Raw genomic sequence first — 12,717 nt, forward strand, 5'->3', positions numbered from 1 at the left:
GGCCGTCACTTATAAGAGAAATCAGGACACAGAAGGATGAGAATCGAAGAGCCCACAGCCAAAGGAGACTGAGCAAGGCCAGACAGAAAAGGGGCTAAAGCTTCCAGAGGAAGTGCTAATGGTGAGGATGAAGGTACAGGGGGATGACAGACAGTGTGGGGTAAGGAAGGGCCATCGAGATGCAGGAAACAGCTGAGGTGTCCCAGGGAAGAGCTGCATGAGATGCAGCTGGGGCAGGGGGCACGGGGGGGGGGCGGGGGGGCACACCCCTGACAAGACTCAAACTGCAGGAGGTAAATTAAAATAAATGTATTAAAAAATAAATCCTTGATCAGTAAACCATGTACTGAACCAGACTATGCTCCTAATTAATAGAATTTTCCTTTAATCTATGCATGGAAAACAATTCTTCTGGTTTGGGTCAGGGACTACAATAAAGGGAATTTGGTTTGGTTGGGGATTAGGGAAAAAGAGGATTTCAACTCAACAAACAGTTCTTGAGCCCTGTCTCTGTGCCTGGCACGAGGCAAAAAAAGCTGTGAGGCCCGGCCACTCGATCCTTACAGTCTAGTCATACATGCAGCATTCTACAAATCCATCTAGAATATTCAGAAAGTGACCAAAGAGGGGATCCCTGGGTGGCTCAGCAGTTTAGTGCCTGCCTTTGGCCCAGGGTGCAATCCTGGAGACCCGGGATGGAGCCTGCTTCTCCCTCCAACACTCAGGAAGCCTACCTACCATCATAGTGCTCCTTCTCAGCAAAGCAAGGGTTGGGAGATGCTGATTACTGGGCATCCTGCCACCCTGAGAATCAGGGATTGACTCTCAGATCTGTTTTAAGCCTTTCAGAACACTTTAGTTTCTTCCTCCTAGGAAAGAATTTAGTAATAGTACTTTCCTGTGTGGCCACAATAGGAGGATAATTCATTTTAAACATATACATGAGAATAGAAACTGATGTAGAGCTAGCACCAAGAGGACAGATGTAACCCACAAACGATGAGTAAAGTGTTTAAGACTGTGCCCCAAAGGGGAAAAAAAATCAGTAATTCCTGAAATGAGCCCTTCTACCTGGCAAGAAGTTGACTATCCAAGGAGTTGACTATCCAAGGGGTACCCTCTGACCCAAGATAAGGAATAATACAGGCAAAATGACTGTGTTAGCAGGCTGCATTCGGTCTTCTCAAAGCCATTTTAAAAAGATTTTATGTATTTATTCATGAGAGACACAGAGAGGCAGAGGGAGCCTGATGTGGGACTCGATCCCAGGACCCCAGGATCACAGCCTGAGCCAAAGGCAGCCCCACTCAACCACTGAGCCACCCAGACATCCCTCTCAAAGCCATTTAGAACTAAAAAGTACTACATGTAAATATTTATCAAATTGCTATTAATAAGTACTATCTTCCCTTTATATCCATTACTTGACTGTGAGAGAGTAAGCTTTCATAATTCCCACGAGCACGGCCAGGTAGACACAGCAACCCTGGGCTGAGTTCTTAAAAGAGGATTCTTCTTCACAAAGGCAGAGTTGATGCCAAACAAATGAGATTTGAAGCATAGGAACCAACAATACACAAACAAAATTTCTTCCTTGTAAGGGGGAATGCCTTTTGCGCATCTGTTTCATAGAATCTCAGACTTTTCCATTTGGGAGGAACTGTACAAGCCCCTGTAGATCAACCTCCCACCTACATGATCACTCTCCTAGTCATTGGTTTAAAACGGGGAAGAGAAAGGAAGGGAAGAGGAACAGAGGAAGGCTGAGGAGGAGGAAAAGGGGAAGAAAGGGGAGAGACCATGTGAAAAATTAAACAGTCTAGGGGTGAAATCTGAATCCTGCAACTCAACACTTAACCAACTCTGCGTCTCCTCTTAGGCTGATTTGATTTTATGTGGTTTGACCAGGTATAGAGAACTGTAGTAAAGGCCCCAGTGGGTTCACCCTGTCTTTAATGGTCCCTCCAGGGATCCCTGGGTGGCGCAGCGGTTTGGCGCCTGCCTTTGGCCCAGGGCGCGATCCTGGAGACCCAGGATCGAATCCCACATCAGGCTCCCGGTGCATGGAGCCTGCTTCTCCCTCTGCCTGTGTCTCTGCCTCTCTCTCTCTCTCTCTGTGATGATCATAAATAAATAAAAAATTAAAAAAAAAAAATAATGGTCCCTCCAGAAACTACACTGAAGCCTTTGCAGAAAATCAGACCCACCCCCGCAGCACTGACTTACACAACATTCTAATTTTTACTGTGACCTAGATGAGGCCATATACTATGTCATTACCATGGGCCAATGGATGTCTTTCTGAAATTTTGCTGGAGAGCCCAGGATGTGATCTACTTTGTCAGAACTTTTAAAATCAAAATAGGGATGCCTGGATGGCTCCACAGTTGAGCGTCTGTCTGTCTTTGGCTCAGGGTGTGATCCCGGGGTTCCTGGGATCCAGTCCCCCATTGGGCTCCCCGAAGGGAGCCTGCTTCTCCCTCTGCCTGTGTCTCTGCCTCTTTCTCTGTGTTTCTCATGAATAAATAAAATCTTTAAAAAAAATTATCTCTGCCCCTCCACCTCCTCTCTCTCTCAATAAATAAACTAATAGCCGAGCAAAAAAGTCAGAAGGATGGACCAGAATACAAAGAAATGGAAGGTGAGAGATGAAATTTCTAATCCTGGCTTGATTAATAGAAGCAGTGAAGAGGTTTGAGAATGAAAACATAAAGAAGGAGTTGAATAAGACTGACATTGAGCAGGAGAGAGAGGAATCAGAGGTGACTCTGAAGTTCTGAGGGTCACCGGAACAAGAATCATACCAAGAAAAGAATCAGAGGTGCCAGGGGTGAGCAAGTTTGGGCAAAGCAAGTACTGAGTAGCCTGCGGGATGTCTAGGTGAAGACACTCAGTACTAATTTCTGGCATGGTCCTAACCTCCAAGACTTCATTGCAACTCCTGTATAGCTCATTTGGATTTCAGCAAGAGCTTTTCTCCAACAGAGATTTTTATCCCGGGGGACATGGACACACAGGGGTCTCCATGAACCCTTGAAATGATGGAAGTGACTTTTGCTTGTAGTCACGGGCATTTCTATGAGAGGAAGTATTTTATATACAAACTCAAAGGGCATGTGACCCTCTTTCCCCTCCAAAATTGTGAAGTGTGCTCTCTGTTCACCATCCTAAACACTCTAAGCACGGTAAGCCCTCTTGTCTGATCATTTTGGGAGGAGGCACGAGTCTCAGAACAAACCAAAAAAGTCTCTAACGAAGCAGCAGTGAGAGCCCAGTGACTCGTGAATGGTTCTGAGTCAGTAGAAGCTCACCGCACAGTCATCGGATGAGGACAGAGTTTGGAATTTCTTGGTTTAAATTCAATGGACATGACAGTAGAGACTCATCTCTGGAACCAAATCTTGTCTGCATACCTGTCTCTACAAGGACAGTCATGAATACCCCAACTTTTAAGACTAAACATGGTCATTTTTACAGCAACTCCCCCACTGCTCAGCTCCTGGCTGTCCAAAGAAGCCAAACTGCACTAACTGTGCCCTCAGGGAAAGGAAGCCACAGTTCAGGAGGCCCCTGTTGCTTCCCTACTACCCTCTACTGGCCGGTTCCAGATACTTCCCTCTCAAGCTTCGCCAGGCCAGGTGGAAGATTTTGCAATTATGCCACTTCTCATAAAGCGTCTCTAGAGAGGTCAGGCCCCAAAGGGGTCCAAAAAATTTTAAGACACATCTCCCAGCTCCAAAACCAAAATAAAGCAAGATCAAAATGTCAATAACATTGTTGGGAAACTACAACATTTTCTAAAAGAGTGCTATTTTTTTTTTTTAATTGAAAGAAAGTTATTTTGGTTTTTTTGTTTGGTTGGTTGGTTTTTAGTCTTAGGAGCAGAATTTAGAGATTCATCACTTCCATGCAACACCCAGTGCTCATCACAAGTGCGTTCCTTAATGCCCATTGCCCACTTAGCTCGTCACCCACCCTCTCCCCTCCAGCACTTCAGTTTGTTCGCTATAGTTAAGAGTTGGCTTTATGTTTGCCTTTCCCTTTTCCTCCCCTATGTTCACCTATTTCGTTGTTTAAATTCCACATATGAGTGAAATCACAGGGTATTTGTCTTTCTCGGACTTATTTCCATTAGGATAATACTCTCTAGCTCCATCCATGTCGTTGCAAATGGCTCTAATAGTGTGTTTTTGCCACTTGGTTTTTTCTTTTTCTTTTTTAAGATTTTATTTATTCATGAGAGACAGAGAGAGAGAGAGAGAGAGACAGAGAGAGAGAGAGGCAGAGACACAGGCAGAGGGAGAAGCAGGCTCCATGCAGGGAGCCTGATGTGGGACCCGATCCTGGGTCTCCAGGATCAGGCCCTGGGCTGAAGGTGGCGCCAATCCGCTGAGCCACCAGGGCTGCCCGCCACTTGCTAAATATTCATTAATTCCCGATAATTAAGACAAACAATACTTTCAATGTGATATATATATAGTAAGTGATAGTAAATAAACAGAAGAGGCCAAGATATTAGGAAATTTAACAGGTATGCCCACAGATTGGAATAAGGAAAGAAAAGCCTTGAAAATAGCTGTTTGTTTTTTTTCCCATTAAGACTAATTCCCTTTGTTAGGTAGTATTCGGAAAGTGGTTTCCAAGTAAGCTTAATACATGTATATTTGTCAAATATACCTCAGTAGAGCTGGAAAATAATAGAAGACTGATTATATTTTGCCTTTCCATTAATACCTTCCAATAAATCGATAGATGCATGATAAATGTAAGTTACCCACCATCTGATGAGGCGGCAAGCCCTGATCAGATTTACGATTCAAGAGATCTTTGTTGATAATGAAAGGACTTGTCACTGTTTCTTTTTTTTTTTTTTTTTTTTTTAACATTTGTTTATGTATTTGAGAGAGAGAAAGAGCGGGGAGGGCCGGAGAGGAGAGGGAGGGAGGGAATCCCAAGCGGACTCCACACTGAGCGTGGAGCCCAACCAGGGGCTCCGTCTTACCACCCAGAGATCATGACCTGAGCCGAAATCAAGTCAGACACTTAACTCCCTGTGCCCCCCAGGCGCCCCCTCACTGTTCCTTTCTTACTATAACTTCAGGGACAGAAGGGGGATGAAAGAAAATATCGCCCTTGCTATCATGTAACTTAGATGTCCACTCTCCTTTTCCCTCCTTTGAAGTCCTTCCCCACCCCTCAAAAAAAATCTACAAAAGTTGCTAAAGATTTCATAGGGAAGAAGGGAGACGTTTACCCTGCAGCCTCTCCACCAGCCCCCTGAAAGCCCTCCTCTCAGTTATTTTGAGCCAGCTCTGCAGTGGTCCATCCAAGGGTCTAATTCCATGGGCCAGGGAGCGCCTCCCAGCTCCTTTCTCCATTTTACCCCACCAGCCTTCCTCCCCCACTCCCCACCCCCCAATTCTTCCTCCAGGGAAATGAAAGGAAAACCCTGGAGGTAGCCAGACCAATTCTACACCAGGCACCTTCTCAAAGCATTTCTACCAATCATTTATACTTTCCCCCAAGAAGAATTTTATCAGCATCTAAGTGGTTGACAATTTTCCAATATTGTTACAATTCTCACTTGTGGGTAAAGTTTGACAAATCTATACAATTTGTTGAAGCTAGATATTCTTTAGCTGCTGTAGAGTTAACTTCATTGGAGTTAATTCCTGAGAACAGACAAGAAAGTTCTCTTCTTTTCCTCAATATCATCATCCTTCTAAAAAGTACACAGGATTACAGAGGCTCAGCTTTGATAAAATGAAATGATACTGCTCCTGGAGATTCGTGCTGGTGTTAAAACGAAAAATAACATTAAAAAATACATAAAGAATCACCTTCTCCAGCTGTCCAAGGACAACTGTGCTTGCTAAGCCAGATGGTTACAAATATGAGTCTCAGAAAGTGGCCTTGTTATTGAAAGCAGAGTTGTTAAAAATATGGAAATAAGACACTCGGTCTGCATTAATGATTTACTGTAGAATTGTATGATTCCGCATCAACTTAGCCATATACAGTTTGATCAAAAAGTTTAACTGGTGTGTCCAGACTTTGACAATGGGAGTGTGTAAACTGAGGTCACACGTATTTATTAATTCCCATTTTAAGAAAAGTTTAACTCCTCATCATGCTTGACTGCTGAAATCCCAGGATCTTGGCAATCCCTCTCCTCACAATTTCTGAAAGTCAGGATGCCACCCCAGGCGTCTGTCTCCTCACCAGTCCATGCTCTCTATGCACAGGCTGTCCATCGCTCTGCTGCAAACCACCTCCTGCCATTCCCAGACGTGGTCTCCCTCCAGCTACTATTGCCCACTCCTCTTCTGCCTCTACTCAAGCAAAGGTAGAGACCCTTCTTTTAATTCTGATGACACTTCTCAGCCTAACTGCAACCTTTAGGAAAGCCTTCTCTGACAGTTTAAGAAAATGGAAGGGGGGGAAAAAAAAGAAAATGGAAGGGATATTGTAACACCAAGAATACTTCAAGTTGAAAAAAAAATACTTCAGGCTGTACTGGATCTGGTAACCCAGACACACCTCAAATCTCTTTTTTAAAAAGATATATTTATTTTGGAGACAGCACACATGCAAGTAGGGTGAGGGAGAGAATCTCAAGCAGACTCCCTGCTGCGCCACAGAACCTAATACAGGGCTTGATCCCACAGCCCTGAGGTCACGACATGACCCCAAATCAAGAGTCGACGTTTTACCGACTGAGCCACCACCACCCAAGCACTCTTCCAAATCTTTTATAATAGTGATCTTTGGACTAGGAGTCTACTACCCAGGGTGTAGTAGTGATTATTTCTCAAGATATGCAAGAATAGAGATCATCATTAGGAAATCAATTTCAGGTCCTCAACTTCCCTATGAACTCTTTCCCAAAATGAGTCTCTGAAGGAGCCTTTAGTGGAATTAAGCTACTTCTTTTTTTTTTTTTTTAAAGATTGTATTTATTTATTCATGAGCGATAGAAAGAGAGAGAGAGAGAGAGGCAGAGACACAGGCAGAGGGAGAAGCAGGCTCCATGCAGGGAGCCTGACATGGGACTCAATCCCAGGTCTCCAGGATCACACCCTGGGCTGAAGGTGGCCCTAAACCACTGAGCCACCTGGGCTGCCCTACTTCTGTCTTCTTTAATAACTGCCCTTCTTCCCCATAAGTTTACATTAGGAGTCAGTTTTCTGTGTGTGTTTCATGTTTCTGCAGGTCTTGAGAGTGAGGTACTGTCTTTAATTCGGACTGTCTTTCAGGGATGATTGTGTCCTTGTGAGCATCCTTGGGACACAGTGTCTCCCTTTGAGAGCAAAGTGCACACATGGTTACTGTTGAATTATGTCTCCTCTCCACCAAAAGGTGCTGAGGTCCTAACTCTCAGGACCTCAGGATGGGACTTTGTTTGGAAATATTGTCATTGCATTAGTTAAGATAAGGTCATGCTGGAGTAGGGTGGCCCCTAGTCCAATATGACTGGTGGCTTATAAGAAGACAGCCATGTGAAGACAGGGAAGGTATGGCATGTGATGACAAAACAGAGGCTGGAGTTGTGCAGTTGTAAACCAGCAAACACCAAAATGGCCAGCAATCACTGGAAGCTAGGAAGGCAAGAAATTCCCCTACAGGTTTCAGAGGGAAGATCCCTCTGCCAACACCTTGATTTCACACTTTTATTAGACTTCAGAACTTAGAGATGATGAGTTTGTTATTTTATGCCACCCGACTAGTGGCACTTTGTTATAGCAGCCCTAGGAAACTAATACACCGTCCAGAATAATAATGTTTCACTCGAGCAAATGAAAGGCACACTTACCGACCATTGTAAGATTTGGGTTTCCTGAGATCAGAATTCTCCTGAAATGCAACCTATGGCATGAGCCAGCATCCATCTGGGCCCATCCAACACTGACCCTGAGGAAACTGGGGCTCGGGGAACATGCAGAAGTGGTCATATTCTGGCTCTTGCTACTGCTGTGAGTAATTATCTCCCATCTTCTGCCAGCATCCATGAAACTGTGGCAGGCTAACTTGTAAAATCCTCAGACCTTGCACAGTTCTCAACATGGGGTATTACTATAGGGTGTAAAAATCTCTGCCCACCTAACAAAGGAACATCTAGATAATCCGTTTCTTCAGCCAGGTCATCATAAACACATACTCATTTCACTGAAAGAGATGGTCCAAATAAAGTTTCTAATATATATGTCATTTGCTCATTAAACTCTTAGAGCTCCATGGTAACAGAAAGAATATTTATACATGTAATATGCTGAGATAGTATTTAATAGGGTGACCAATACTACTTTGGAGAAAATAAAATTCATATTAGGATAAAATTCTATGGGAGGGCTCCCTGGGTGGCGCAGCGGTTTGGCGCCTGCCTTTGGCCCAGGGCGCGATCCTGGAGACCCGGGATCGAGTCCCATGTCAGGCTCCCAGTGCATGGAGCCTGCTTCTCCCTCTGCCTGTGTCTCTGCTTCTCTCTCTCTCTCTGTGACTATCATCAATAAATAAAAATTAAAAAAAAAAAATTCTATGGGAGACCTAGAATGGAGTTTAAGGAACAAAAAGAACGGTATAATATTACAAAGCTTGTTAAGATATCTTTGAATAGGGAAAATGGTTGTGATGAAGTCTCTATGGTATCCAGATTTCACTGGACACATTGAAAACAACAATTAGCATTTTCATTTTATTTTTTTAAAAGATTTTATTTATTTATTCATGAGAGACACAGAGAGAGTGAGAGAGAGAGAGGCAGAGACACAAGCAGAGGAGCCGGCTCCATGCAGGGAGCCTGACGTGGGACTCGATCCAGGGTCTCCAGGATCATGCCCTGGGCTGAAGGTGCCACTAAACCGCTGAGCCACCCAGGCTGCCCAGCATTTTCATTTTAAATGTCAATATCTACAATATATGGTAAGATGAATCTTTTGAGACTATTTACATATAATGATGATGACTTCAGATTAAAAAAAAAAATCAAGGTATCATGGCTTTTCAAAACTGGGAGGAAGGTATGCAAGTAAAACAGGTTTGAAGACTATTCATGGCCTTCCCATTTAAGCTCTCCAGCTCTTGGTCTGTTGGGGTGGCAGGAGCCAGCTCACCTCACTACCCGCACAAGCCAAGGCCCGTGTTTGTCACGGCCAACTGCTGTATCACCATCCTTAGCATGGTTGGTGCTTAATAGTTGTTACATGAACTAATGTTGGAAACTAGAAAGCAGCCATTCATATCCTCTGTCTGATTCTTCTTTAGGGACTGCTCTAACACTGACCTATCCTGGCGTGACTGAGACCAGGATGGCCTTGGGGTCAAGGGGTGTCCTGTACTGACATATAATTGTCACATCAAAAAATAATCCCAAATAACCTACTAGATACACATAGCACTCCTTGGCTGTAGTTGGCTAAGTCTTGTGTGCTCATGAAGTGGCTGGGCCTAACAGGGGTCACCCATCAGTGTCAATACTGAATATTTCCCATCTACATCTTCCTTTGTCACTGCCTGAAAAAGACTAATGAGTTGTAAAAAACAATCAAAATGAATACTTTCGAGTATGGCTTTCCAAAACTGGGTCAGAGCCCACTGGAGTATGTGCTGGCTCCCTGAGGCAGGGGGGAAGGTGACTCACTAGAATTGATGAGGAAGATACTAGAAACTAAGGGGGGTGGGAGTGGGGCGGGGAATGAAGGAAGGAAGGAGAAAAGCAGAGGAAAATAATCAGTAGTAATTAAGAGAGAAGAAAAGTAACCATGAGAAAGAAATAAAGGAAGATCCTAACATTTACATAAAAGTGTTTTGTGGTAAGGGGAAAAATGGCTGCCTTATTTCAAATTTGGGGTTAAACTTAAGAGGCAGAAGGCAGAAATACTCATATACATTTCTTTAAAAGCTCATTCTAACTCATTTTTTTAAATACTATTTTTAAGTAATCTCTACACCCAATGTGGGGCTTAAACTCATAACCCGGAGATCAAGTTGCATGCTCCACTGATTGAGCCAGGCAGGAGCCCCCTAACTCATTGTTTTAAAAACTGGTAAGAGGGATGCCTCGCTGGCTCAGTGGATAGAATATGCGACTCTTAATCTCAGGGTTATGAGTTTGAGCCCCATGTTGGGCATAGAGCTTACTTAAAAAAAATAAATAAAAACAGGGGCACCTGGTTGGTTCAGTCGGTGGACTATGCGACTCTTGATTTTGGGGTTTGAGGTCAGGCCCTATGTTGGGTGTAGAGATTACTTAAAAATAAAATGTTAAAAAAAAAAAACTGGAAAAAGCATCAAGCATTTATCCAGCCATTTCTATATGAACTGTCTTTTAAGGTAGCCAAATAAAGTTTCTCCCCATAAAAATATCCCATCTAATAAATGAAAAAGGAATGACATATTAGACCATCACTATTCTGTAACCTTCAGTACCATAACTGACCTAGGTAATGCCAGATATTAGCTGCCTCCGAATAAAATACACAAGTCACTACAAAAAAAAAAAAAAAAGAGTGGGGGGAGAAATCTGATCAAACCTCTTCATCTAACTTCTAATATAAAAGGAAAAAAAGATAGAAAAGCATGTTCAGTGATGGCTTAAAGATACTATCAGTAAAATCCTGATTGTAAAAACTTCACAGGTATGAAATGCGACAAACTAAACACTTCAATCCCAAGGCAGAGATGGTCAGATTGCAGCACACAGAGGTGGTTATTGCTCTTTTTAATCAGTCTTCTCTCTTTAGTTCTTAACCATAGACACTTTAAAAATAAAGATACAAATAGTGAGAGAGGAAAAGACGTACCATGTGAACAGTAAGCATAAGCAGACTGGATCACAAAAATACCAGGCAAAATGCACTTTGAAGCAAGGAGTAGTAGTAATGGAGATAAAGCAGGAAACTTCATAGTGATAATCTGGCTGATAAGCGAGAAAGAAAAATTTTAAATGTCTATGGGTCTGTAAGAATATAGACTGAAGTGATGCTATCAACCAACCACAAAAATTTAGGAATAAAGAACCACGAGGATTCTAAAATAAGGAGAGAGGGAAGGGAGGGTGAGTTGATTAGGAATTTATCTGCCTTCTCTTCTCAACTATACTGTTCAGAGTGACTAAGCACACGTTTATGCCACAGATCTGAAGAGAAAGACGAGAACAGGACAAGTGCCGAGTTTAAGGAAAGAATGGTCTATCTTTTATTTATACAGTTTTCAAGCCCAAATAAGCTTTCAAAGACTTTCTTACATGCATGATGTCATTCCATTCTTTTTATCCTCTGATAAAAAGCAGGCCATATTTCCTTATCCCCATTTCACAGATAAGAAAGTCAAGCTCAGAGGCTGACAAGCCAAAAAAAAAAAAAGCAAGTTTTCTGCTGGATCAAAGAGTAGACACATATTTTTAAAGACCCCATGAATGACTCTAGAGGAGTGCAATGAGTTACCAGCTATTTTCCTGTAAGTAAATTTCCTACAATATGTCCAAATGCACAAAGAAATAACATAAAGGTTATTGGCCAGTCAGTTAAGAATTAAGCTATACAGCAGGCCCCTCTTACCCTCGAGTGTTTAAAACACCGAACAGGTGTTTAAAACACCTGAAACTGCACATAGTACCCAGCTCTCCATATATACTATGGTTTTTCCTATACATACATACTTTGATGACAAAGTTTAATTTATAAATTAGGCACAGTAAGAAACTAACAGTAACTAATAATAAAATAGAACAATTACAACTATGTTCTGTAATCCAAGTTATATGAATGTGGTCTTTCTCTCTTTCTCAAAATAGCTTATTGGGCCATACTCACCCTTCTTGGGATGACGTGAGATGACACAATGCTGGTACAGCAAGATAAAGTGATGTGAATGATGCAGGCATTGGGATGTAGCAACACACTACGACTGACCCCCTGATGATTTGTAGGAGAAGCCCCGGCTTCCAGCTTCCACACTGCAGTGCCCATGGATAACTGAAACCCAGGTAAGCACAACGGCAGGTAAGGGAGGACGACTGTATTTTCACACACTCCTTGACATGATGTCATCACATACAAGGTTGGACCCCAGAGGACAAAGTTGTGAATGTCCAGCCTGTGTCCAAACAGCATCCTAAAGTGGACACTCCTTGATGGCCTTGTTGGTAAACTCAGTGAGTGTTGACCACGCCCCTGGCTACACAGAAAAACTGACCAAGTTGTGGTTTAGAAACAATTTCAAAGTAAACAGTCTGCAGAAAATATGCAGATTTAATCTTCCAGTTAGCAAGACACAGACTTTACAGATCCATTTCATCAATTACTTTAGAGGACAAATCTCAGAGTAGAATCACTTTGTTTCTTGGCTTGAACCAAAATATGCTTAAAAATAAATATACCTTTTTAAATATATTCTAGACAAGGATTGATTACGTAAATATTATATGTAAGTTTTATTTACACTCTTCTCCCTGTTCCACTGAAGCAAATTTCTTTTTGGTACATGGTAGACCAAACATTAAGGCTAATGGTGGTTTTTATCTAGGAAAAATACATAAACACCAAGGGATATTTTTTCGGCTTCTTGGTAAAACACAAAAGGGAAGAAAAATGATTGTGGACTTTTTAGTTCCAGTTGTTTTCAATTTTTTATGTAAGTTCAATGTTCAGATTTGTATAGAACCTGAGTGAATAAAATGTAGAAGTAAATCACTACCTATTTTAAGCAAACTGGCTTTTT

Source organism: Canis lupus, chromosome 11, assembly GCF_048164855.1.
Source record: "Canis lupus baileyi chromosome 11, mCanLup2.hap1, whole genome shotgun sequence".
Taxonomy (NCBI): Eukaryota; Metazoa; Chordata; class Mammalia; order Carnivora; family Canidae; genus Canis; species Canis lupus.